At 39.5% G+C, this 27,102-nt stretch overlaps 1 protein-coding gene across 3 annotated transcripts in view; it reads right to left on the bottom strand.

Moving 5' to 3' along the window:
• LDLRAD4 (low density lipoprotein receptor class A domain containing 4) overlaps positions 1-27,102 on the bottom strand; it is a 262,336-nt gene that overhangs the window by 220,048 nt on the left and 15,186 nt on the right. For 2 of the 3 annotated variants that reach the window (XM_075213260.1, XM_075213261.1), the window contains one exon: positions 13,015-13,096. The exons of the other annotated variant lie outside the window; for it this stretch is intronic. The gene's annotated coding sequence lies outside the window, so the exon portion shown is untranslated. The remainder of the gene's footprint in view (positions 1-13,014; positions 13,097-27,102) is intronic. 3 annotated transcript variants of the gene reach the window in all.

Here is a 27,102-nt window from a genome sequence, read left to right on the forward strand (position 1 = left end):
GACAACATTGTGATTGTGCCACAAAAGGTTTAATACAAGTATTAAGTCCCTTTAATGCATAGGAGGAAAAAAAATAAATGTGGAAAAGTAAAATCCTCCACTAATCTAGTTACCCTCCCTCTGAACATGGGTCCTTGCTGAGTCCATCGGAACAAAAAAACCCCCCCAAAAAACAACAACTCGGGTTTCCTACAATGTTGCGTATCTATTCCAATTCCACTAGAGCTGATGAGCTTCTGGATTTCAAAGAATTTAATTTGCATCCTCTCCTGACAACTTCAAGAACTTATTGATCCTGAACAGAATTTGTCCACATTTCTGTCAATTCTGATCCTGCTGCCAACCATAATTAATGAGGGCTGAGAAAGGCCATCTTTAAGCCCGAGTGAGCAGCTGCCAATGGACGCAGAGTTTTAACTACTTCCGCTGAACCAATAGACCTAGCTGAAATGGCAAGATGTTTCTCACAAAGGAATTATACTAAATAACGATCTGAAACAAAGTAACCTTATCCAGCTTATATAGGATGGGTGCTCTTCACTTGTTTGTTTGGTCTTGGTCAAAGGTTTCATTCTACTGTTAACACATCTGAACAGATTCCTTCCCTTCCAGAAGAATTCCAAGGTGGCCAGTAGTACTTTCCAGGGGTACAGGGAGCGGTAGTACTTATGGTTCTGAGGCCCTTCACTTTGCCTAGTCTGTACTCCATGTTGGCATCATTAAACCTGAACGTGGCACACGCAGATTTGCGAAGCGTCCATGACCAACAACTGCTTCCAGTACCGAACTGCACATTATGACAGTGTAGTAACGAACGGTCCCCAGCGAGTCAACCCTGCATCTCGGCTTGCACCAGTAGCAATGTAGTCACTAGGCCTCTAAATAAAGGTAGGCACCTATACAGAAAATATTTGCTGTCTCACCTTAAGCCTAGATGAAACCAACTCATTGTTAAGGTTGTCATGGAGGGCTGAAGAGGAAGTTAAATTATGCCAGGTACCAAGGCTTCCTGAAATAATTCCTGGTACTTGAAATAGGAATAAGTCATACCTTTAATACTCCTATTCAAGTGGCAGCAGCAGACACGTCTGACACACCTTAACATCCAACCATGGAAACAGTAACTAACATCTGTGCTTAGTAATAACTAAGGAGTGTCAGACATTCATAACATCTGCCAAATTGCAGCAACAGACACGTCAGACTTCAAGTGCCGATTTAGGGAAGAAATCATATGTCTAGTATCAATTATTCCAGCTGTGGAATCACACAAATGATTTTGCCCAATTAAAAATATTCTTAAATAGAAAATATTTGTTACAATTTTTGAGTGATGTTACCCTTTAAGTATGTTGCAGTGGAGTAATTTACTAATCCGTGTGCACACAGATCCCTTTCCTATCATTTATCTGTACACAATTCCTCTGGAATGTTACTCCCTTCTTGTTAATATACAATTGTTCAAAACAATGGGCTTTAAGAAATGTGTACCAAAGATACATGTAACCAACAAAAGCAGATAAAGCAAAGATATTGTAACATGTTGATTAAGCCTCATACTCTGAACAAATCTGTTCCTGACATATTTATTGTCCCTAAAGGGGGGAGAAGAAATATTTCAACCTGATTTATATTCCAGTCATCACACAGGAAGAAAAATTATTTTCCATTTATCCAAAGGGTTTATTGAGATAGTAATAAGATTAGAGAATTTATTTCCATGGAAAGGAGCAAGGTCTGAAAATGCAGTAATGAGATGTTTAACAAAATATCAAGGGTTATTTGATGCATTATGAAAAAGGGGGGGGGGGGGGGAGAGAAAAAAAAAAAGGGGAACAGGACAATGATTATATATATATATATATATATATATATATATATATATATATATATATATATATATATATATATATATATATATATATATATATATAATTTTACACCGATCATTTGCCATACATAATTGAAAATATATTTTTATAAGGTGTGCTACTAAAAACAATAAAAAGGCTGTATATTTAATGCATTGTGATGACAAGCTTTGCAAATCCACATGCAATCATTATTGCATTCCAATAAGTGATATTCTTATTATTGAATCTAATTCAGCATTAAAAAAAAATAAAAAAAAAATTATATATATATATATATATATATATATATATATATATATATATATATATATATATATATATATATATATATATATATATATATATATATATATATATATATATATATATATATATATATATATTTATATATTTCGTATTAGTTTTGGAATAATGCCTGAAGAACCTCTGCATAACTAAAAAACCCAGTCATGGCTTTATTTCTTTAACATACATACCTACTTTACCACAACAATTCCAAACATTTGCTACATATATACACACACGCATGTGTACATACATAGATACATACATACATACATACATATCACCCACAACATTAAAACAATTGTCAAGTGAAGTGAATAACCTTATATTACGATGGCACCCGTCAAAGGGTGGGATATATTAGGCAGCAAGTGAACAGTTCGTTCTTGAAGATGTGTTGGAAGCAGGACAAATGGGAAAGCGTAAGGATCTTCGAGATTTTGACAAGGGCTAAACGACTGGGTCAGAGCTCCAAAACAGTAGGTCTAGTGGGGAGTTCCTGGTAGGCAGTGGTTAGTACCTACCAAAAGTGGCTCAAGGAAGGACAACCGGTGAAGAAGTCATAGGTGCCCATAGCTCACTGATGTACATGGGGAGCGAAGACTAGGCATTCTGGTTCAATCCCACAGAAGATCTACTGTACCACAAATTTCTATGATAAAAAGGTATCAAAACATAGTGTATCACAACTTGCTGCGCAGCCGCAAACCATCAAATGCCCATGCCGACCTCTGTTCACTGCCGAAAGTGCCAACAATGGGTACGTGAGAGTCAGAACTAGACCATGGCGCAATGAAAGGAGGCCTGGCCTGAAGAATCATGTTTTCTTTTTCATCATGTGGCCAGGTGCGTGGCTTACCTGAGGAAGAGCTGGCATCAGAATGCACTATGGGAAGAGGTCAAGCCGGTGATGGCAGTGTGATGCTCTGGGCACTGTTCTGCTGGGAAACCTCAGGTCCTGGCATTCATGTAGATGTTACTTTGACATGCATCACCTACTTAAACATTGTTGCAGACCAAGTACACCCCCTTTATGGCAATGGTATTCCCTGAAGGCAGCGGCCTCATTCGGCAGGATAATGCACCCTGCCACACTGCAAAAAAAAAAAAAAAATCCTGGAATAGTTTGGAAGCAAAGTCAACACCTTGATATCTGTCATTTTTCTTAAATTCCCCAGTTCTCTGTATGATAGAGCATCTGTGGGATGTGCTGGAAAAATAAGTCTGAGCAATGGAGGCCTCACCTCGAAACTTACAGCGATTAAAGGATCTGCTAACATCTTGGTGCCAGGTACCCCAGGATACCTTCAGAGCTCTTGTGGAGTCCATGACTCAACAGATCAGAGCTGTTGGTGACAGGAGGGGTACACAATATTGGGCAGGTGGTTTAATGTTGTGGCTGATCAGTCTAATATATTGTGGCTGGATCACGTAGAAATAATTATTGTAGAAATTTATTCCACTTAGTGAAGCAGGTGCCAATTTATAACATTGCAAATGTACTTTTTATATTGGTATGTGTTTCGTATGGAAATGTATTGCTTTCTAAGACAGTAAGTCATGTTTGGGTTTTGTAACTTTTCTAGAGGAAATCCAAGTAGGCATAGGTGTGGAAGGGATGTGTTTTTGAAACTGTCTGGAGAGAGGTAACCTTTTCATCACTGAGTGACCAACACCCAGCACAGGAGGGAGTAATTGCTGGTAGACATTCTATGTTTGTAAGACTCAGGATGCAGATTAATGTGAATTTTGCAAGTTAAATTGCATTAAAAGCAAGATTAGAGAAAATGTTATATACCGATAGTAAACATTCAATATAAAAAAACATCACTAGCAGCTATGTATAAAAGGTGTTAAACCCCTCCAGGCCAATTTGTGTGTAGGCTACATGAAAGCAACTGGATTGGTTAAAGGGGAAGGAGACTGGATTACCTTCTGCCAGGGTATCTGTAAATTTGTATAAAAAGCACACTGTTTGACCAAGTGGTATTATTATACCATCTGTACCTTCTGAAGATCACTAGTACCACAAACTAGTGTAAGTGTCCTTATTAGGATACTTAAGCTACTAAAACATCACTACTTTAAGATCCTGCTTTGATGTCTACTCACCTGTGAGAATTCTTGTGACCTATAGATTAGACTAATCTAATCCGTTATCCGGCTGCTCTGGCCAGTGTAATAGGCCAGGGAGAACCATCCACTGCAACACTGATGTAAAGGTAGAGGTCATGAGTACCAGCCCAGGTGCCCAGATAGGGGGTACACTAGCAGCAAGAGATACCTTGAAGGAAGCGGTTCTAGGCGCTGGTGGAAGAGCCTAGTGTTGGCAACAGGCCCCTCCTATTGAGGTTAGAGGGGTGCAATTTGCGATAAAGAAAGGGGACAGCGACAAGGCAAGGCCAGCCAATCCCCAGCAACCTAGGGTGGAATAGGAGGTCCATCCTAATTATATATATTTATTTTCACAGCACCACTTTAAACAGAGTATGTTCAAAAAAGGTTCTTTGTAGCACAAAGCCTGAGGCTCTCCCATTCTTCTAGCAGATGCAATTACTATCAAAATATTAAATTTGAGTGAAAGCTATTTGAGTAGAGGTCCAGCTGAATTGGAAGAGGCCATGGTTGTTCCACAAGCATCTCCCATGTTATTGGAAAACTATGGTCTGCAAGGCTAAATTGAAAGGACTGCTATTACTTCCACTGCTTCATTCTTTATTCTCTTCTGAGTATGTGCAATAAAAGGCACAGGAGGGAACACATACCTCAGTTTGAACTTTGACCATCTATTCCCTCTAATTTTAACGATTTGAAAGTCATTTAGACAGAAGTAGAATCTTCTTTCTTTGCCATTTTGATGTGTCAGATTTTTCTGTGGGAACAAAATTTCTCTATTTGTTGAAATGCTTCTATTCTTTCTTCTGGACGGGTCTGGGAGAGATTGAGAATCTGCCACCTTATTGTCCTTTACTGCTACAGGAAGTGCTAAAAGTGTCTGAAAACGTTTGTGTTGCAATAGAGGCATAAGGTGGTGTATTGCAAACATCCTGGAAGCAAGAGCAATGCACCATGCAAGAAATCTGTATTTAAATGAGCACCCCAACCTTTGGAGCTTGACTTGGTCATTACCATAGACCGCATTGATTCTGAGAGAAGTATTTCCACTATTCCAGAGATCGAAGGATTTCTGATTGTGAGCCCATAGTTTGAATACCTCTAGTTGTAGATTTCTCACGTGCCACCTCGCCCATGGAAGAATACCTAAAATTGAGGAAAAACATTCCCAAGAGCTTGAGATATTCTTTGACAAAAGACTTTTGTGGAGATTAGATAAATCAGTTGATGAATCTTAAGGAGTCTTAGGACACTAATGATTTGTCTCACTATATCTTTAACACAGAAATTGCAGCTGGTGAGAAGACACGAGATGACTCTTGCTGAAAGTTTATGATCCAACCATGTTCTTGTACAACACAATGACCTTGAGTACATTGTTTTTGGCACGGTTTTCCGATTTCCCCATTACCAGAATACTATTCAAATATGGCAACACTGCAATCCTGCGTTTCCTCAGAAAAGCCATCAGGACCACAACCTTTGTGCATTTTCTGGGAGAAGGTGAGAAGTCAAATGGTAGATGAGTAAACTGAAAATGGTGTCCCTTAACGAAGAATCTGAGAAAACAACTGGAATGTGAAAGTAAGCATCCTGTAAGTTGGAGTCTGAGTTTATAGAATCCAAGTGGAAAGTTCTTGTTTTTACTGACTAAGGCTTCTAAGATCAAGAACAATTTGAAATTCTCCTGTTTTTCTCCCAGGAGTTTGCATTAAATGTAGGTTTCCCTCTAATTGGTAGGCACTGGACAAATTACAAACACTTTTGTAGAAACGGGTAGAGTGCTACATAATGCTTCTGTTTGCACCAGAGACTGTAGGCATTTATCTTGGGCATTCTCTGAAAATCTTTTTTGTACCCATTGCTTACAACGTCCTGAACCAAGCGGCCCTGTGTAGTAAGTGTCCAAGTTTCCACATAGGATTTCAAGCTACCACCCACCAGGGTTCTGGAGACTGGAATAGCCATCAGTCATTGTGCGTGTATTTGTTTTCTTCCTAACCTCAAAATGATTGCAAGAGCCACATGGAAGGATTACTTAAATACAGTTTGGTATAGTCTCTGCCATGGCAAATTAGTTATGGCTTTCCTGAACTGTTGCCTTGAAGAAACATAATGTATGCTTTACTATCAATAAGTTATGGATGTAATTTACTCTCATATCCAGTTTTCTACCAGACAGAATACCTCCTTAAAGAGGGCAGTGCAGTAAAGCAGCTCTTTGGCTATGTGTATGGGCAAATGATCAGCTGCCCGAGGGCTCTTCTAGCCAGCACTGTGGAAGCTACTACACTTTATAGCTGAAAGTGAGACTATTCAGTGATGCCCACAACTAGAACGTCCATTCCTTTTCTCATAATCTCCATTTTAGTATTATCCACTTTATCTTGACACCCCATATATAGTACACCGTCCATCCAGATTCTGATTGCCCTGGAAATGGTAGCATTGGCTACTCATGCTTTATTGTAGCATCTGTGGAAACATTCAAGTTTTTAAAACCGCTCTCCATTTTCCTATCCAGAAGAACTTAAAATGAGCCTCCATTTTCTACTGGTATAGCAGGTTTTGTGGCCAAGTAAGCTCCTGCATAATCCACTTTAGGTACCGAATTCCATTTATTAGACTCAACTCTCTGAAAGGGATTCAATGTTCGAACTTCTCATATTAGCTTGTTGTTTCTTCAACGGATCTCATTCTTTAGCCAAGAATTACTTAATCACTGTTTGCAGGATTACTTTTTATGAAAAGCCACATAGCGTAGGGTATTCAAAGTAAAGTGGTTGAAGACCGTAACTGTTGTATCCTCAGTCTTATTTATATTTTTGATTAATGTATCCTCTACTTCAGGATTATATGTTCCAGATTTCTCTTCATCTTATTCCCTTTAGTATCAGTTGAACCTGCCTGACATAGATTTCTACAAAGACAATTCCTGTACATTATGTCAGTCTATCCCCATGTGGGATCTTGCTCTTAGCTTCTTGAGTTGTCTGAAACCGCTTCTTTAGACACAAGTTTTCCTCATCCAATTAACTTATTATACTGTTCTTTATATATAATCCAAACAAAGCCTTCATGTAATAACCCTTTATCACAAGCTCCACCAACATGATTATGCAATTTACCAGTCTTCTTTCCTTCAGCAGGCTCTGTAAGAGTACCAAGAAGGAATATAGAAGAAAGACCAAGACCTCCAACACCCCTTAGTAAGGATTACATAGACTTGATATCCTTTGGCTTTTGGAGTCCAGTATTCAACAATGCAAAAGTATGCAAACACTTTCCTCCTTTTTTCCGGTCTACTCGGCTGACTAAGAATTAAACCATTTGTGTGGGCTGCCATGAAGACTGAAAAAGCAAAAATTTACTTTTTTGCAGATTTGTTTCATCAGTTTTTATTTGCCCGATTGAGTTATAACAGCATGTACAAATTTAACTTACCATCGAACTACTTAACCACTGTAACAGCCTCTGGACAATGGCAAATATAAATGCTATATGGTCATTACTGGTTACTATCTTGAAGCTGCAATCCCACAGTAGTCATCTTAATTTAAACTGCAAGTTCGATAACTTTCGTAACCTGAATAATTTCTCTCTTGTAGGTTGCCCTCCTAAAATTCAGTCTTTTCTTTGCAAAATCTGGCTGTGAGAAGCCTTATATGGCTGCAGAAACCAGGCTGGAATGAATTTGCATTTTAGCTCTCAAATGCATTCCCAAGGAGAGGGTCTGCCTCAATGCCTACAAAACGCAAGAGCCTCCATCAGGAACACTCCAGCCATACACTGCTGGAAGTACAGGTAAGTGGAGGTGCTTGCATTTCTGGAGGTGAGCAGAGGAGCAGGCCCAGATCCTAAGAAATACTAACCTCTAATGAAAATATTAATTTTTATTCTCTTTATCCAAAACATCAGGAGATTGCAACTAACTCAGGTTGAGGGGAAAGCAAAGTAGAGTTTAACAAGTAACACAGTTAAATTAAAAAAAAAACAGGCAAACAACTAAAGGAAATAAAATTTTATACTGAATAATAAATGTTTCCACATTTTACATTTGTGTCTCAATTCCTTTTATACTACATCATACAAGTTACAGAAAACCCAGGCATTGGCAAGACAACTGGCAGTGCATTTTCTTTGCACTGCATAAAAATTATTCTCAGTGTCTAATATCATACTTGCCTACTTTGAATCGTCAAGGACCCATCCACTTCAGAAAAAAAAAGTGAACTGGGATCCAAGAGGGCAACATACTCTGCTGGAAGGACTCCTTGAAATTCAGGAGCATCGCATACATTGAGGGAGAGTAGGAAAGTATGGATAATGCATGTAGTATACATAAATATATGGATATAGCAAAAAAACAGGTATGGACTATGACCATACACAACAAAACATTACAGAAAACTATTTATATTGACACTTTGCATGGGCTGATTTCTCTATAAAGCAATTACAGTCACTGCAAGGAAGAAAAAAAAAAGTACACCAACAGCACAGGTGTGAAGAGACTCAAAGCTATTTGGCAACAATAAATAGCCACTTAGTCCCTTACCAATAACCATGGCTGCTTACGTTTTATAGTGCTACTCTCCTGTGGATAAAGCTGCAAAAGAATAGATTTGCTTAGTATATGCATCTTTACCATTGTCTTACAATGGAGCACCACAATAAGACCTGCTCCGAAATGTATTAATCTCCAATTTAGATTTCTAGGGTGCCTGAAAAGTGACAGCTAATGAGATTTTTACCAAGAGTATAATTAGCAACTTTACACTAAACACACATTCTGCCTGCAGTTATACTATTACATGAAGCTGAAGCATGATACTTTTACAAGAACAGAAATTCCATAGCTTTCTTCACCCTCCTTTGTTGAAATTTGCTCCCCTCTTGTTCCTTTTCTTCCTTCCACCTCCTGCCAAAATCGACAATCGCTCCAGGTCAAAGAAAAAACAGGCCCAGCTGCCTTCAGCTATCCAACGTGCAGGTTTGCTGTCCTCCCTGCTGTTTTGGCTCGAGTTCTTCAGACTGGAAAATTCGGAAGCTCGATCTCCAAAGCTTTACAAATGCCAGAACCATCTAAGAGGAAAATAGGACAAGGCCACCCTGAGGCAAGATTGTACTAAAATCTGCTGGCTGCAAGGCTGAGATGCCGTAAACACCGCACATACCGAAGGACACGCTACTCCCTGTATATCTAGGCAACCGCAGCCCCAACTGAAACAGGAGTAGACAAGGATATGACAAAAAAAAGGATAAAAATCAAACCAATGTAATTGTGCTTATCAGATACAGAGACAGAAAACTTTGCCAATGACCAGTATTGCCAAGTATTGTTCTTCTCCAAATGCTACCAGCTAAATTGTTTTTCTTTATTCTGGTGTCAGATGGGAATAAAGGGAAAATAATCCTTCAACACACGCAATATATAAAAAGAATGAAGAACTGTGCAACCCTATTAAAATTATAAATTTGCAAATCTAGAAGCTGTGTATATAGTCATTTTTTATTATACACAAAACATTACCTAAGAAATACTAAATGCGATACACAATTCTAAAAAATATATATTGAAAATTAGATACACAAGAAAATAGTTTAAAAGACTGCTTACACTGTACAAGTAACCAGCTAGTAAATGTGCAGTATGTGTGAGCAGGTCAACCTACTTGGCCACTAATTGCAGTGTATGGGTACCAAAAAGATAGCCGATTCTGATCAACATCTGTACAGGAATGCCCAGATAGCTGGTAAACCTGGTTGGACCAAAGCTCATATAGTCGTGTATATGACTATGCTAATTGTGGCCTATAAATCTGGCCTTTCAGCCCAAACGCCAAATGGTCGACCACACAGGTGTATGTACATATGAACACGTAAGACAGACATCTATCTGGACACTGGGCAGTCAGGCCTAATCTTTTGTTTAGGCATCTTAAGACATGAGGCAATGGATACCCATAAACCTGGCCCTCCACTTTGAAAGAGCATTGTAAAAAAACAGGTCTACAATGTTAAGGCATAAAAACATTAAACAACTCAAGTTGTACATTATACCTCCGAAAAGCAAAACCTCCTGTGATCTGAAAGCATGAATCTCTCAGCCAAATACACAGGGGCCACAATTATTTGCACTGATGTGGTACATTAACGTATCCAAAGTTTTTACTTACAACATTGTTAAAATAAGGTTTCTCTGGTACTTCAGGCTATATAACTATAGACACCATTTAAGTACTCAATTTTGCTTTCTTGAAACTCACAGGGATGGTGGTCACGTTACCACTGAACCTCTACGGTAAACTCTCCAAATTAAGCAAATACATGATTCCACCTAATAGGTTGAAAGTTGAGTACCACATTGGACCAACCAGTGTTCTGCAACAATTCAGCAAAATGACTGATGTGTCAAAAGGAAAACAAATGCATCCCTAAATAACAAACCCTATTGATGCATCAAATTGGATACAGCAGAGATCCAGGCACTGGCTTCTTATGGGGCTCACTCTCAGAAGAAAACAAAAAAACAAAAAGGCCCAAGCAGCACAGAAAAGATCCCAAGACCCCGGCTTTCACCATCTCATTAAAGAGACCCCTACCGCTTAAACACATGGGAGTAGGTGCAAATCAGACGAAAGGGTATGGTCCTATTAAACAGAGTTAATTTAAAGTGACAATACAAGCTGAACTGAAGCTTGTGCATATAAAAAGGCAGAAAACATTAGTGAAAGAAAATAAAAGTCTTCTTTACAGGAATTAAAGACAGCATAACATAATGTGTGCTGAGACCACTGCTTTACTAACATGTTTTAATCAATTTTGTACTGAAAGGTTTAAAGGCACAGTTTGAACCTTCAATAATACACAAGCATATATACCAAGAGAATGATGAGGAATATTTTACTGAATTGAACAGCTATTGTGAAATAAGCACCAATTAGGAAAAACTGCACACGTAAAAAACAAATAAGTCTGCTGCTGAAGTTTAATTGGCTAATTTTAACATGAGCTCGTCTGGCTTAGGAATGGACGTCAGTTGCCCCAAACACTTCACACAATTTAAGAGTGGGGCTTTAACAGGACTTATTCTGTGGGTGGTGTTGTGCAATCCTGGACAGCACGGTGGCTCAGTGGTTGGCACTTCTGTCTCAACACTAGAATCACAATTTCAATTTCCAACATTGGCCTCATCTGTGTGGAGTTTATATATCCTCCTCGTATTTACGTGGGTTTCCTCCGGGTGCTCTGGTTCCTTCCCACACTCCAACGACATACTAATAGGTTAATTGGCTGCTATCAAATTGACCATAGTGTGAGTGTGTGTGTGTGTGTGTGTGTGTGAATTTAGACAAGTTCCAACGAGGCAGGCACTGATGTGAGCGAGTTCTCTGTACAGTGCTGCAGAATTAGTGGCGCTATAGAAGGAGCCAATGATGAATCCTATTAGTGCAGAGGGCTACAGTGTGCATATAATGAAGGTCATCACCAGATTTATGCTATTGCCTGGTAATTGAAGAGTTGGTGAAAGTGCCTGCGTCAAATGCTGTAGCATGATTTAATGGGAATTGGCTTCAAAAGTATAGGCAGGTAGCAATTTATTTATTTTTTTAAATGACACAAAATAGCTTAGGTCTACAACTCCATAGGACTATCAAGAGAATTCTGGCAAGAGACAGCTTTCACACCAACCCTTAGCAATCCTAGGCTTCAGGGTGTGTGTGTGTGTGAGAGAAATATAGATAAATTATTTTTACTCCTTTAGAGTCTTATACTTAGCAACAAACATTCCCATTCCTTCCACTAAATTCTAATGCTTACAAATCTATGTGGCCAGACAGCCCAATAGCAGAGCAGCCAGAGCTTTGGCCTTACATCTACACACAAGTCTCCAAATAGGAGAGATCTGGTCATTTGGCACTGTGAACAGTCAGATCTGACAAAGCACCATTAGCGCAGTCAAAAAAGGACTAGACACACAGATCAGATGCAGCCATTGTTCAACTGTATTTACCATTTGTCCTGCGACATACAATAGATACCAACCAAATGCGAACATGGATTAGTGGTCTTTTTGGACCCATACAAGCAGCAAATTTGCTAATTAAGTCTAGAATGGCCTAATTACAAGTTGAAATCACAGCACACAGGTATGGAAAACTGCATTGCTAGGCTCACAGCAAAATTTGAGAGTGGGGCCTCAGGAGAGTGGAACATCGCCAGGCCCCCAGCAGCTCTCCTGCAGTGGTGGTAGAACGACCACGGACAGAAGGTATGGACACTAATTCTAAGCCACTGAAGCACGGATCTGTCAAATAAGCTCCTGTGTCAGAAACAAATGGCACTTTCTGCATTTGAAGTCGCCAGGACTGTTCATGCTGGAGTCATGCAATATGTAAATTGTCCAAAAGTGACAGCTTTCTCTGTAGGACCAAAATACATTTTGCATGATTCATCTAGGCATAAAAGAATATTTTTTTAAACACATCCAAACAGTCAAGTTAATTGGCTTCTGACAAAAATGGAAAAGTGTCTGTGTGTGTTTTTATAGACTACCGCCAATGCTGGAGATACTGATCTTAAGGATTCCATAGAATAGCAGGTGAGTACACCCAAGATGGCTGCCTCCTCTTCTGCAATAATATAAAGTGCATTCAACACTACTGGGAAGAAAGGAGCTATATAAATAAATTATTGTTGGTATACTCGAGGCAAATATAGAAATATAAAAACATACTAAAAGTTCTCTCCAGTTGCGATCAGTCCAGAGAAACAGATATCTTCAGATGAAACTTCTTGCTTTGCAAGCACAATCAGCTCTGAAAGATAAAAAAAAAAAAAACATGAAACATATTGTTTTATTAACTCCTATGAACACAAGCTTATGGAGGTCACTGGACACATGCATAATCAGATCACATAATGCAAGGCACATAAAACCTAAAGAAATGTTGCAGACACCTTACAACTTCAAAAAATAAGTTTAATAGGTAAACAGAACTTGTGTGAATGGGCCTTTTTATGAAAAAAAAAAGAAAAAAAAGAAAGCCAGCTAACACTGAACAGTGTTATAAAATAAAAATGTACATTAAGATAAGAGTCTGATACAATCATTTTTATAGAGACATACCGTAAGCATGTGTGTTATGAAGAGTACCATGACTTGTCAAAACCTTCAGTTGGAAATACAATAAATCAGCTAGCAATCAGTAGATCAGGGCAGAGCCGTCCTCCTTCCAAGAGTGGACAACTATTAGAGCCAAATTACTATCTTTCAGAATAGGCCTCACATTCAGAAAGGTTTAAAAAAAAAAAAAATTAAAAAATGTTTAGTAACAGGCAGGGGAATCTACTACATCAGTGATCAAGTACCATCTACATACCAAAAATGACCACACACAGGGGAGGCCTTGTGCATAAATTTGATAAAAACAAACGAAAACGCTTCAGTGTTACAGGAGTTTTATTCTGAATTCTACAACAAAGAAAATCTAGTCCTTCCTCAGTGTGACAGTATAGACTGCTTATGCAACCCTGTCTGTTGTCCCTGGGGACCAGCTGGGCTTACTTTCCCACCTTACTCTTATCCCAAATCCACTTCTCCTGTGGCAAAAGAAGGAGCCTGCTGCCACCACTAGGCTCTTTCTCCGGCACCTAGACGCGCTTTCTTCTGGGTAACTCTTGCTGCTAGAGTACCTCCTTGCTGGTACACCTGGGCTGGTTTCCCTGACCTCTGGCCTTCAGATAAGGGTTGTTTTGGATGATTCCCCCTGGCTTATCACACTAGCCAGAGCTGCAGGTAGTGGACAAAACGTTTGTACTGGAATGATGGGTCCACCTCAGAATAGCTTGAAACGGATTAGATTTGGGTCTAAATTGTAGGTCACGGGAATTTACAGCAGGGAAATTAGTCATCAAAGCAGGTTCTTGAAGCAAGATGATATTTTATTAGCTCCAGTGTGCTAATAAGGACAGTTAGTCACTAGTTGAAGGTACTAGTGACATCCAGAAAGGTACGATACACTACATGCTAAAACAGCTCGCTTTTTATACACATTCTGACCCATGTCAGCAGGTCGTAACACCGCCCCCAGATTCTCCCGCCCCAACACGTCTGAGCTATTTTCAGTATCAGGATACAACACTACTCTTATATGCTAAAACTTGCTGCTTGTATTATCTGAAAATACAGCCACACCAGACAGGAAGACAGCAGCCCCCTGTTGTGTATACAGGCTAAACAAACATGTTGGTCACTGAGTGATGAACAGAGCTAATTAACATGAGTTTACCTGTCTCTAGGCAGTTTCAAAAACACACCCCCTCCATTCTATTGCTAACTTGGGAATTCCCAAAGAAAAGTTACAACCCCAAACAAGATAGTTCCATACCAAACATCCCAATGTAACACGATAAGTGCATTTACAATTCTATACATTGGTGCCTCCACCACTGATTGAAATACATTTCTTCATGATCCAGCCACTAATAAGTTATTTTTAAGTAATCCAGCCACAATCAGGCTTTGAGGAGATAATATGAGTATATAAAAAGGAGACTGCTTTACTAGTTATATTGGACCAGACTGATCAATAACCAAACAACGGTCTAAGAGTTCAACAATGCAAGCCTCTCCCTCTATCAGGAGCCCAGCCCAGATGGATTCATCATTGGCTTCTATACATTTTTCAGGGCACATGTGGCACTGGTTGTAGTAAAGGCAATTAATGCTAATGCTTCTTTCGTTCCAAGCCAATATCACAATTCCTCCTAATGCCAAGGACACTTCCATGTGTGGCTGCCATCACAAAATCTCCCTTACACATGTAGACATTAAGATGTCAGAATATTAGCAAACTAAAGGCTTTATTTCCCAGTTTAATCTATAGGAAAGCGGTTTGGTGCACCACAGGGAGAAACAGGACAATATAAAGATTCAACTCAATTTCACATGCAAAATTATAGTATGTCCCTATGTGCTTCCTCGCCATCTACTTGGAAAACATCCAATTGATCCACTGGTCATTTTTGAGGGCAGCCCTGCTCCAGATTTGGCAAGGGTCTAAAAGCAGGCCTGTCCAACCTGCGGCCTTCCAGATGTTGTGAAACTACAAGTCCCAGCATGCCCTTCCAGATATCAACTGGTTGTCTACTGGCAAAGCATGCTGGGGCTTGTAGTTTCACATCTGGAGGGCCGCAGGTTGGACAGGCCTGGTCTGAAGTAGTGGACAGAGTGAAATCCTTATATACAGGGCCCCAAGACTACTATGAACAGTAATGGCATTTTGTTACTCTTAATGTCTGAAAAGGAAGTAGACTATGTTGCTGCTTTCCCGTTTTCTACACGCATTGCTCATCTTGTGTATGTCATATGCCAGAATGACATGAGAAAGAGACACACACCTACATGAAGGTTTTCAATTTGCTTAGCAATTGAAAGCCATAAGACACTTTAGAACCAGTTTGCTAAAAGCCTTCAATATCTGATCATAGTATGTGGCCAAAAAGAGTGGACCTAGGTAAGTGGCATAAGACATTAATACTTTGAGAAGATGCAGAACAAAGTAAAAACAAAATATGGCCATGCTTCCCCGGTTACTCTGCATTTTCCAGATGATTCCCATCATATCCTCTGATTCTTCCTTCAGCAACTGAAGGAAGACTTGGGTGTCTCCGCAACAATTCCAGGTTTAAACATAGCAATCTATAGACACCTCAAGGGGCTGGTGTGCCAGATTCTGAAAAGCTACAATCATGACCAGAGTTACGTATGGGTTTCTCTCAGATGGAACAAATGTTAGACAACTCCATAGGGATCATGAGCTACCCAATTTTTTGGAATTTAACATTTGCATTTATATGTAACCAGTCAGTCAAGTCGAGACAGCTTTCTTGTCCACTTCCGCTGCTGAGCCAGCCCTTCTCTGCCACAGCTAGAAAGTTTAGCCTCAACTCTGGCAGTTCCCAGAATCCCCATCTACATCAGACTGCACAAAGAAAATGCACATTATGGGAATGAAAAAGCTTGGTGCACCAATTAACAGAATACATTCCAAGTTAGTTCAATTAGACACTTATGCGATAAAAACACAACAACTTCTTGATCAACCTCATACGTGGTTGTCTTTATGTAGGATTTGTGTTTTTATAGGATTTGACATTTAGACTGTGCGGAGCTGCAGTTTTATGGCACCTTCAAAAATGACCATCTAGCGTGTTTACTGTCTATTTTGGGTAGCACTGCATGGATTCACTGACCGGTATGGTGGGAAAGGAACAGTTGGCTGTGTTATCTGTTGTGATTGTTTAACTACCTAAAGTGTTTTTTAAAGACTACTCAGACTAGATAAAAAGTGGAACTGAAAAGTGAAAGTGTGCAATGTCGAACATTTTCTTTTAAGATTTGTTTGCCCTTGGCTAACATAGGGTCATTGTCACTTCTAGACACCTCTGTTGCTGCACAGAGTGGAACTTCACAGGATCAGACTATTGTTTGTGCAAACAACTGCCTCGCTTTGTTAGTAACCCAAGTCTGTTTCACATTTTTCTGCCCTACAAAATGAGTAACCAATTTAAGTTTTCACAATTTAAGGAACCCTAGAGTGAAATTTAATTTTAATAACTGCAGACAAGTTCTTAGATCCTAGATTGTACATTTTTTTCCACCAATGCCATGCAGTATTACAAACCAACTACAAAACTTTCTAAAAGGATATAGACTTCCTAATGCCAACATTGTCCAGATGTTTTCTAGCATATTCACAGAAATCAAGTATAACAAATACTCCTAGACATTTATAGCAGGTACTTGATAAGTTTTATTTTAGTGGGTTTATATAGACTTGAGTTACAAGTGATTACTGGAAGCCATACAAAGATTTCTTACCATGGACCATCAGCAGTCATACATTAAACTGCTAAATTTAGTCTAGAGCTACTTACTCAGAATATCCCTCAAGCAAGTTCCCTTATGGACACCAACACCAGTCTTAAAATAAGCACCAATGAAAAAATAATTGCAATTACGTTCTTAAGATTTGTCACTTCCAATGACAAACCATAGACAATCTATTCTCACAGCTAGTTACAATATGAAATCCTACAGAATTTTGCAGCCAGAAGGAAAATTGAAGTCTGTACATGGATTAGTGTTGGTCATAACAATTAAGGAAGCAAAGACTGGCTATTTATATATTTATCCATGTTTAACTAAAAAGTTTGCATACAACATTTTTAGTTACACAAACATGTGAATACTGTTGAGTACTAGTAGCAATTTTAGTTTTAATTTATTGCTCTAATTTTATCCATTATAGACCTGCTAGACTTTTCTGCTTGATATCAGGGTAGAGTAGGCTATGTAGAAAAATTTAGCAAGATAATTGCTGTTCAGCAATAGATTATCACTCTTCATAGCATTAAAAATATAACCAATGTGTCACTAACAGCTGACCCATGATGACCAATTACAGTTCTGCTGTTATTTTAGCCTGAAGGGTCTTGAGTGTGTCTGGATCAACTGATGGGAGGGAATGGATGACAAGCTGATAAGACTGCAGGTCAACTCTTGTCAAGTTGTATTCATGCAAAGCAAACCATGTCTTGTCAGCTACACAATATGCTTGAAGCCTCTTCTCAAAGTCTGTAGTTTAGGGCATATCAAAGTACAGATCTCCAAAACAAAAAAGCTCAGGGGTGACCAACCTAAAGAAATGCTCTAGACAACAAAAACACCTTTACTTTTATGGTGAACAGTGTTAATGCAGGACATATATGTAACAAGAGCATTCTGAAATACCCCACAATGAATGGCCTGAATTAGTTGCTGGAGGGTGGGCAGAACAAGTATGCCAACAAAACACTCTGCATTCCAAAATAATAATATAATTGTACAAAGTAATGTTACTTAAACGAAGTACTTGAACATGGAAGCTACTTATGCACGGTAACAAATAAAAATAAATTTGGTCAGTCTCTCCAAAGCCCTAAAAATCAACCTTGCTATTAACCAATGCTCTCCCTCTAACCCCTTTTCCCCATAGCCTATCCCCTCCCTACTTGTCCGCTAACCTGATCCAAAGTTCACTTCACCATTACCCTGTCACTTCTTGCCATGTTGTTGGTAATACGTACATTGCCTGTTCGGTTTTCCTTCATCTTTCGTGATTTTCTGGAATTTTAAAAATAGCTCTACTGTTCTATGTGATGTCAATATTAATGATCAATTTGTTTTTTTTATAAAGGACTCCATAAAGAAAACCAGTCCATGAAACATCCCGGTGTACAAGTAAAAAGGCGTTAGAAAGACCAATACCAGATGCAGAGAGGTTTACCTCCCCCTTATAGGTTTTAAACTAAAAGAAAAAGGTAACTCGGTGACTAGGCTGACTTAAATGACTTCATGGCGACAACACCCAACGTATCTTAAGTGAAACGTGTAGTAAATAGGGTGTGCAGACAAGAATGTCATAGAACAAGTAAAAAGGTGCAAATTATGATTTCCCTTATTTCCTTTTCCTCAAAATACTCCATGCAGCCATTATTCAGTACAGTTTCCTTTTCCAGTTTAGGTAGAGACAGGTTTAAAAAACAAAAACACACCACACACAACCTGGATGGCATACAAAGTAGCTCCTCCACTTTCCATATGTAATAGAGAGAGTTCACAAGGTTTCTTCATAAAAAGCTTTACAAAAAGAAAGCCACTTTACAAGTATGGGTGGGAAAATGGGCTGTTATGGCGTTTTTCAAGAAAAAGGAATCAGTAATCATAATTCACACTTCCCCTCCATTGTAGCAATAACTCTGGTATATACCAAGGCAAAATAGTAGGGAGGGCCACACAGCAAATCAAGAATTTATTTAGTGGTTGAACTATGAACGTATCCCAAATGGAGAATTAGAGTAGAATAAGATATCCAGATGATAACTAGCGAAAATATGAACAGACAACCCCCCAGTTGCTTTTCAAAGCATCACTGCAGAAGACTGAGCCTTGCTTGCTCAATATATTGACACTACACATGTTGAGTTATCACTCAATCTCTGGTACCTTACACCTATTACTCTTATACACCTTTATAATAATTTTCCTAATCCATCTGGAAATACAATTTTTAGAAGGAGCATATTCTTTCCAAGGCCCAGTCAGAATCACAAAGTATTGTTCAGCGTTTCTGAATCCTTCTGTCCTGGAGCGATATTTTGAAATTGCTCTCACCAAATTGGGTCAGAAAGAAATTTTTGAAAGCAATTTTCTTTTGTTTTAATCTTTCGACTAAATGGAAATTCGGCAGCACATATTCCTTATTAATGTGGAACATAAATACTACCTTCGCTAGAAATTCTGGATTGGCTCTAAGCACCATTTTAATCCACATAGCTGTTGAGAAAAGGTTCCTTGCACAACAATGCCGACATTTATCCAACTGCCATCTAATTACTACCAGGAAAGTCATTTTCAGTGTCATCCATCTTAATGAACTTAATGCAGTGTTTCAAAAGGCTCAGACATCAGAGTGTTTAGAACCAAATTACGGTACTGTGGAGCCACAAGAAATCTGATGGAAGGACAAATACTCAAATCTCATGAGGCTAACTTGGTATTTAAGCACATGTGTCTACTTTGAGTGTGTTTTAGAGTGCATATAAAGGAAGTCCTTTGCTGAAACTATGCTGAAGAAAGTCAAGCATTGGTTGCTGCTGCTGGACTGACTATATACCATATACAGTCCTCTGTTTTTTTTATATATTGTGACTTTAACAATAGGTGCAAGAAAGCTTTACATATGCTATACCATACATTTTTTCCCAAATCCAGTAAGATCTCTGAAGAATTCTTCTCTCTTGCCTGTAACAATGTTGATTTGTCCTAAGAGCCACTTTTCTTTTTCATGATCAACTTCCACTCAGTCTCCATGCCATCAAAGCTAGTCTCTCTGGATTTGAAAGATTTGACCCATGATGTAATAGGCTGAGGCTGTTCCTTGAGCTTCTCCCAGAATACAGGAAGCCACAGATGGTCGAGGCCAAAATGGAAGAGAATTGCTCACTTCTACCTTTTTTTTTTTCTTTTTTAAAATGCGAATGATGTGTAAAATAGAGGAAAGACATACCCCAGGGTCAAATGTCCATGGAACAGTCAGAGAAATTATTCCCTCTGACATTGGAGTCCCATGCTGAGAACTTTTGCATTATGGCCTGTTTCCATGATCTATTTGAAGAAGCCCAGATCTTTCCATCAACAGCTGGAGCACTCCTGATGAAGGAGCCATTCTATTGGTTGAATTTGTTCTCGGCAGGTAATCGGCTAACATTGTGTTTTCCTGCTACATTTAAGGCCCCATGTGACTTCAGGTTTCTCCCTTGCCAAGACATGAAATTTGCTAATTTCATATCAAGGTGTGGCTTCTGGTGCCTCTGACAATTTCTGAAGGCTACCACTGTCATGCTGTTTGACAAGTTTCCCTTTAAGTGCTGAATTGTCTTCCACACTGCTCTCATTTCCAAAACAGTGAAGACTCTTCTTGTTTTATAACAGTGTCTTGTGCCATTCATCCCTGAGGGTGGGGACACCAGCGTGTGATACTAGCATCTGTTGAGTATCATCTATCCTGGCTCCAAAAAAAAGACACTGCCTTTAAGTCGGGATTTTTCACCACCTGAGAGATTACCAGAGGTCTTGACAGGGTGATGGCATGATTCAGAGAAGTCTGCCATTTTCTTGAAAGTCCCCACAGGAGAGATATTGCATGTTCCAACTTTCCCACAGGATGATCCCTATGGTGAAAAACTGAAACACCTTTCTTATGGACACTTGAAGAGTTGACGTGCCAGGGACTGGATCTTGATACACCTTTCCTGCAACAAATGCACTTTAATCTCAGACAGACACCATACAGATCACTTTCTTCCCCCTATTCACAAACAGGCATGTTGCAGAAAATTATAGCCTGAGCTGTCTTGCAATTGACAACAAGTTCTGAACTACCCCCCCCCCCCCTCCCCCGCACACCCCAAAAGAATGTTATCCAGACAAGGCCATACCTTGATTCCTTGCTTCCTCAGTTCTGCCTTCAGACCAACTAACACTTTGGCAAAAAGTTATTGCAGATGTCTTAACCCTGAATAGCAGGTACATGTACTGAAAGTGTTGGCCCAGGATAGAGAACTTGAGAAAAATCCTGTGATGAATTGCAACAGGGATATGAAAAACACATATCCTGAAGGTCTATGCATGTGAGAAAAAGTCTTTGTGAATTCTGTCCTCATGCCATTGAAAGACTCCATGTAGAAATGTGTGGTACGAACAAGCTTGTTAACACTCTTCAAATCTAGGGCTGTGCAAAAAGCCCCTGATGACTTTCTAATAAGGAAAAGTATTGACTTGCAGGAACAAGAGAAATTGCACAAGTCTTAGTAACGATTGTAGACAACCAAAGCTTTGCAAGGCTATTTCTGCCCTAGCCGACAGCTGACAGATAAGGGAACGTCTCTATTCAGTCCAGGGCTCTTTATAAAGTTTGTCTCCCCATAATCTAAGTGCTCTGCAACTGTAGCCAAAAGAAGCCCCAAATGAAATAAGCAGTTTCTTAAAACAACTCTCCGTTTTCCTATCCTGGATCTCTGAGGGGACCAACTTCAATAGGGATAGTAATTTTGGATGAGATACTAGCACAGATGCATCTACTTCCAGGGCTACACTCCACTTCTGAGCCATGGCATTTTCATAGGGCAAACTGTGTAAGATATGAGGGTCAAAAGACCTCCAGCTCTAGACCTCCCAACTAATTGAGGACAACCACCACCACAGATTACTCACTCCAATGTGGCCAGCTGTCGGACTACACTGTGCAGAGTTTTTCAGTATAAGAGTGGCCCAAACAAGAGTGGCCCTCCTCTAATAAGTTACATCCAGCCCAGCACTGACAAATGCAACAGCTCTTCCTAGCAATTCTTGTGCTGAAGTGGCTAGGGGTAATGGTGGAAGGGGTAAAGAAGAAAAAAAAAAACCAACAAAACCAACACATATGTGTTAGGAACCCCTCCAGCCGGCACAACACAACCCGGAATCTACTCTGCAATCAGGTGTTCACTGGAGCCCCTGATGGTGGGGACAGACTGGGCCGCAGACTGACAGAGGGTCGTGAAGTGTGTACCGGCTGTGGAGAACCCAGGCAAGCAGAGTGAGGTCCACGCAGAGGTCAAGGGCCGGCAGCAGACAACAGTACCAGTAAACAAGCTGAGGTCAGGGGTCACAAGCGGATAGCAGAAACGGTAAACAGGCCAAAGGTCAGGGTCACAGGATACACAAGCGAAGTCCAATTCAAAGCCAAGGGTCATACACGGGAAATCAGTAGAGGTTCAGAAGACAGGAGCGGGAACAAGCAGGTCAGCAGACTGGAGTACAGAAGCTATAACCGGCAATGAGGTAGCAGACCTCATTGCCTTAAATATCAGTACCAGCCAATCAGAGCCTGGCAGTGGAATCACATGGACAGAGGTCCTAATACAAATTACCTAGTTAATTAGCCCACAGGCTTGCCTATTCCTGCGCCCGGCTGTCCTCAGCCGCCGGGACGCGGCGCTGCTGCAGTTAGCGTCCGACCGTTGCCTAGGCAACGGCCAGGTAAATCCCAGAAGTGACGTCCCGGTCGTCATAGCGACGGCCGGGACACCTGCAGACAGGAGGTGAGTCGCGGCGGTGCCCGTGGCCACCGCGACTGCTGACAATATGTACTTGTGTACAAAGCCATACAACGCCAACACTATAGATGGTGTATAGACATTTCTAGTCTTCAAATGTGGAATCTTTGCATCGAAAGTCATTTTATTTTGCACTCATCTTTTGCTAGTACCTCTATTAATCACTATATGCAAAGAGCTTCCCATGTTTCACGCTTTACAACAAAACAATTGTGATATCAGGAGGAAACAAATTGATTCAACTTTCATTTTAGGCAATTTGACATTAGCTTTCCAGGGACAGTACTTGGGATTGGACCAAGTACGTCAAACACATCAAACACTTTAAGCCTTCCCAATTCACTCTGAACTTTGAGTGGGGGGAGGGCTGGGCAAAAACAATAAAATGAGAGCCTTCCCATATGCCTTTATAAATTATGCTTCATTACATATGAAATTTGCATATCTTATTACAGACTAGTATGGGTGGTATTTAGTTACTGTGCTGAATATATTTTTAATAAACAAATTTTATATCAACCATATACAGTCCTCTGTTTTTTTATATATTGTGACTTTAACAATAGGTGCAAGAAAGCTTTACATATGCAGTATATTCTGCTGCCCATATTGGAGAAAACAAAAACAAATTATCTTCAGATAAAGAACGAAAAATGCAATCCTATATATTGTGAAAACAATCAGGGTAAAAATTTATGTAAATTGGGGCAGTTTCAGGTGCACAATAAGCTACTAGAGACCTGGCAGTAACACCAGAAACAAACTTCAACAAATGTGGATTATGTCAACATCCTTTAATACAGTGGATTCCAAACTTTCAGTTCAAGGTACCCTTAGGGTCTCCAAAAAATTTTCAAGGCAGCCCTAAGCCAAAATAATTACCAAGTAGTCCCCCACCTTGCTTATCACTGGCCCTGGCCAAGGCACCCCTATGAGATCTCCAAGGCACCCCCAGGGAACCTAGGTGCACAGTTTGAGAACCACTGCTTTACTGTGTAATTACAAGTGCTCAAACACTGACCACCTTAAAAGCATTTCAGGTGATCACCTCTGCCAAAAACACTGGCATGTATTAGTCTATAAAAAGTACGTTTCTCTGGGGCCTATTTATTAATTCTCATTTTCATTGAAATTCCCCGAAAACTGAACAGACAAATCAAAGTATTGTGCAAATGTATCAGCAGTGCATCACAGGAGATATCAGATATCTGCCGCTTTGCTTTTTTCCCCTCAAAATACAGAGCAGTCCCCATAGAAGTATACTGGGACTGCTAAATACCACATTTTAATTAGGAATTAAAAGGCAATTACTCAGCTCAGGCTGGTGTACATTACCTTGTGTGTAAATTTCAGCTCTGTTTTATGAGGAGAGCATTGTGGTAGAGATGTTCGGATCCCTCACCGGATCTTCCTGCTCTCCCCTCCGGTCACCATCGCAAAGGTGGTCACTTTGCAAATGTGACTATAGAAAAGATAGGAGATGGGTCTTCGCAGGAACAGCAGTTTTTCGTGACTGCTGCTCCTGTTGAAGATTTTTAATAAATACACAGGATCTTTCAATCCTTATCTTGAGATAAGGATTGAAAGGGTTTGTTAAAAATGCTGTCTAATAAATAGGGGCCTCCGTCACTAGAGATGTCAGCGACAGCCCTAGTAATATCCGATAAGCTGAACCTGTTTTCTAAATATTGCCTAGACAACTGCTCAATCAGAAACAATGTTCTGTTTTTTGAAGTATGCAGTTTTCAACAGCGTTTTTTTCTTCCATATGCAATACTCCATATAAGATCTTATGGTAGAATGAGAGAAACAAATAAGAATGGACTCCTGAAGAGGACGCACTGTGCTGGTTTTCCTTTACACTTGGCAACATATTAATTTAAATCCACAGGTATTTATTTTGCCACTGTAGTCACACTAAACGTGATCATTTCTCTCAGAAACTGTCTATTGAAACACCTATTAAAGCGCTACCATGACGTTACATGTCACTTAGAAACTGCAAATTGAGAACAGAGCATTCAGCTTTGTGAAAAATGAGCTGAGTGTTACAAGCACAGGAGTACACTTCCATTTTCTGCTTTTGGAAAGTGCCTCGGTACAAATACTTTCTGCAGCCTTGCCAGACTGTAGGCCCATATGTAAAATTGGTGGGAAAAAAAAAAAGTAACAAGATCGCTTTAAAGTCCTGCCTGTGACTTTATATTATAATGCTACATTTCATTTCTAAAATACTCCTTGTTTGAGCCACATTCATGTTTTCAATAACTCAGTGTAAGAAGATTTTCGGGACCATTTACAACGTGAAGTTTGTACTACAATGTTTTATTACACTGGTAGAATTGTACCAATAGAAACACCATCATATAACGCATGTCACCCTGGTGCAAAGAGCAACAAATTATTTTTTGATTAGAAACAGATTCTGCAACCCAGTCAGGTATACCCTAATCTGCACAGCTTCTCTCACCAGCAGAGGAGCTGTGCCATGTACAATAGAGGGGTTATATTTTGGGTAAAGAAAGGTTTGAGCCAGCTCTTTAGAAGGATGTTGCACACTTAGATTTGTAGTATATGCCCATGTCCCTAACTTGATGCAGCCAAACTTTTAGAAGTGTCCAATTACCCAAACATTAGGTGGTTTGTTTTAGGCCTCCCATTTAACCAAATACAGACAACTAATGTAAGTGGAGGACTTGCATATTAGCCATCCTAGTTCCTAGAAATGGATCAGATTTGTCTAGTCCTGTTAACTGCCTTCAGGACATTTGTCAATTTCAGCGACAAATTTATGAAGAATCTATACAGCGTTTATTTTAAATTGTAGCAATGCAATATTACCAGATCAAAATTATTTTTATTTTGTAATCAGCTGCTGCACAGCATCTCAGACATGTAAATACAAGCACAAAAATGTAAACTTATTGAATACAAAAGACCATTTGTGAACTAAATAAATGCTACATTGAACAGTGCAGAAAGCCTGCCATCCCCATTTATTTATATGGAATTTATAAAGGACAAAACACCTTCCCTAAATAGAACACTGTACAGTTAACACTCTTTCTTGCCTGTCTAGAACACTGTATGAGGATTCCAATTAACAAAAAAAGGCTTCAGAGGTCAGACTTCTGGATTTGACACTGATTAAGGAAGGCGGGCAATTCATATACAATAAGCATTGAAAGGTTCTTCATTACATAGTGTATATAGCAAAGAAAAAAGTTAGCATTTAAAGAAACAGTATTTAAATTAGACAGTACTTTTAGTCAAACACTCAATTTGCATTACAATAACAACAATTACATAACACCCATAAAATTGGGATGCCTGCTGTAACACCTATAAACCTAACAGAAGTCAGCTGGTATATATCAGACATATGATGTGGGACTTTTTTAGTTACATACAAAAATAAAAAATGTAAACATAACAAAAGTCACAAAGTAAGTGACTTTCACCAAGTGCCTCATTGATTGTTTAGGGTAAATTGCAACCTAGCACAACCAAACTGATTACATCAGGAAGATAGCTAGTAAACCCAAAAACTCCTAAATTTAAGATTTGGAGATCAGTCATAAAAGAACCATTATGAACCATGAAGGTATAATATATTGTTCAGTGTTAATCAGACATTCCACTGCAGCAGTCAGATCCTCTCACATTAGAAAAATGTCCAAATGACTTAATTTTCAGCTTTTTGACCAGGGTTGGAGCCATTTGATCTGATGTGAACTAAACGTTCTAGTCTACAAATGAAACAATCTCCATATTCTATTTCTGCAAAACAATTCTACCAAACTGTCATTAATTTTGTGAATGTTCTGCTAGAGACGTACCTCCCTCCTAACCAGCAGTTTGCCATAGAACGTTCTAGCCTACTCTCCCAGAATGTCCAATAGGCTCTTGAATTTCGGGTAGTCCTCCAAGAGGAGCAGGCACCCTGCCAAAACCCAGCAGAGGTGGACCTTATTGTCGTAATGATGCCCATCACGTTATTAATACAAATACTGGGGTGCTTACTTTACATTCATGTATTGGGATAATATTCTAGCTAGCAGGAATATTGTCCCCCTCACAAGACTGATATAAGGCGATGTGGGAGGCATATCTCTATATA

This window comes from Mixophyes fleayi, chromosome 5 (genome assembly GCF_038048845.1).
Source record: "Mixophyes fleayi isolate aMixFle1 chromosome 5, aMixFle1.hap1, whole genome shotgun sequence".
Classification (NCBI taxonomy): domain Eukaryota; kingdom Metazoa; phylum Chordata; class Amphibia; order Anura; family Limnodynastidae; genus Mixophyes; species Mixophyes fleayi.